We start from the raw sequence: 2,310 nt of genomic DNA, 5'->3' as shown, positions 1-2,310 counted from the left end.
GTCAATAAGAAGACACAAGATTTAACGATACTGTGTACTGTCAGTAAGAAAACACAAGATTTAACAATACCTTCTCCTCTTTTATATACCAGTCTACCCTCCATCTAGTAATTACTAGAGCATTCGCCAAGATACGGGATAGTTCTAGAAACGTGGCGTCACTGTAGTCATGTGACTCGCTGACGCAACAATGCCTTCTTCCTTAACGTCAAATACCCGCACACTATGTTGTGTAAAAAAAAACTTAGCACAGTGAGGGTGACTTCCAAATTTCCTATTATTGGAACCTTATGGCTATTTGCTATTCAAATGAACTAGCCTTTTTTTTTTGCTTAATTTCTGAAGGTAATTTACCAGCTTTTATTACCAGATTAGGTTAAATAAAGGTACCCATAGAATCAGTAGTAAGCAACATGTTGTAAGGCTTCCTACAACTAGTCTGTTTTCCATACTTTTCCCTTTACTTTATCCTCTGGGAGCAGTTTTCATGTTTTAAAAACTTTTGTCTGAAGTTCCTGATCGTATGCTCCCTTTAAGTTGTAATTTAAACACCATCTGTCCGTTAGTTTACTTATTCCATTCTGAGTAAATAGTGGTCTACTTAGTCTTTTGAGACATCCAAGACCTCATCAGAGGGAGTTGAATGTATTTCAATCTATTGGATCTGCAAACCCCATAATTCCTGGATGACGTTGCTAGTTATTTGTAATTTATTTGGTTCCAATTATATCGCAACTGAACAGCTTCTGTTAATGATAAACACCTACTTTGCTTTAGTCTAATTCTCAGATCCTCATCCACTAAGACATCTATGAATTGGTCAGGTGCCAACAAATCATCATTTTTCATGGACTATCTGGATATGATGATTGCAGAAGTCTTTTCCTCTTCAGCAAATTCGATTAAAGTATTATCTTCCCTTCTTACTTCCCTTTGGAAACTTCCTCCTGATACAATACTCCAAATCTATTTGATAAGGTGGTCATTTACTTCTGACATTTGGTATAGGTCTCTGTTGGAAAGTTGCTTAATATTGCTGCAATTGGTTCTTTTAAATGTGCAGCAAGATTATTAGCTTGCTGTTCACTACTTCATACATTCTATCTATAACTAATTTCAAAGTGTACCTAATATGACTCCTACGGTACTTTCCATCATAGTCTGTTGGTTTCTCAACAGTTAAGCTGGCATACTAAATTCTGTAACATTATGAGGTAGTCGCGTAGATGAAGTAGTACAGGTAAATCCTGCTTAATAGGTAGCATACATGGGTTCTTCTATTTCATATCACACAGTTAAAGTTGCTTGAGGTTGGAATTCTTGAGCAAATGCAGAAAGAAGTGTGACCTGTTTGATCCTTGCATTTGCCATTTCAGTTTCCAGATGTTTTATATTGAGGATGATGTTCTTTTGCACTTTGTTTGTTTTGTTATAACCCTTCTGTATAGTTCCAATGTCTTCTTTGAATCTATTACTATTAATTTTCTGGGCATTTCCTATACTGTTCTAATACTTCTTTACTCCATAAATCTTATTTTTATAATCCTTCTGTATATATCATCAAATTTTTCATTTTCAATTTGTGTGTCTTCTGTCTTGTTCTCCATCAAATTTATTTTTCATCACCAGTTTCTCTGTAAATATTATGCCTCGATCTTGTAATTTCTTCTTTAAATTTCTGTCTTTTTTTATTCCCTTGGCCAATTTGATATCTAATTACAGTTATAGACTCGAAAAAATCAAACTCTTCCGATTGATTAGTTTACCATAACCAAAGTCTCATAGATTAATTTATTTCAATCCTGTCTAAAAGAATTTCAATTTGAGGATAGGCTGGAAGAGATCCTGGTGAATAATAAAATTGAATCGGTATACGCGCGCCCCACGCTTGGTATTGCTGGCGCACGATAATATAGCTAATAAAAGGAAAGAAATATCTCATAGATTGATTTACTCTAATTCTACCTAAAAAAAATTTCAAGCTCCACGGCTATTGAGGGTTCTCTCTTGTTTTTATAGTCAATATGGTAGTCTTATAAGCGCTTTGTTATATTTGAAGTACGTTTTTCTTTTGGACTTCTTGTGTTATATGAAGACGTTTTTGATTTGGAATTTTATGATGAAGTTCAAGATGAGTGATTTCTTTAACTTATGTGGTTTTCACACGCCATAACCTTCAACAAATACATTATATTTTTTTACTAGACTCTGGGAAGGAGAATTAGTATTGTAGTGAACTAGCTGGTTAGGGTCGTATGTTTCCTACCCTCCTTCCTTGACTAACCAATGGGTTGGGTTGTCGGGTCGATC

The sequence above is a fragment of the Limulus polyphemus genome, unplaced genomic scaffold (genome assembly GCF_000517525.1).
Source record: "Limulus polyphemus unplaced genomic scaffold, Limulus_polyphemus-2.1.2 Scaffold4796, whole genome shotgun sequence".
NCBI lineage: Eukaryota > Metazoa > Arthropoda > Merostomata > Xiphosura > Limulidae > Limulus > Limulus polyphemus.
Note: the sequence above shows the minus strand (reverse complement) of the source record.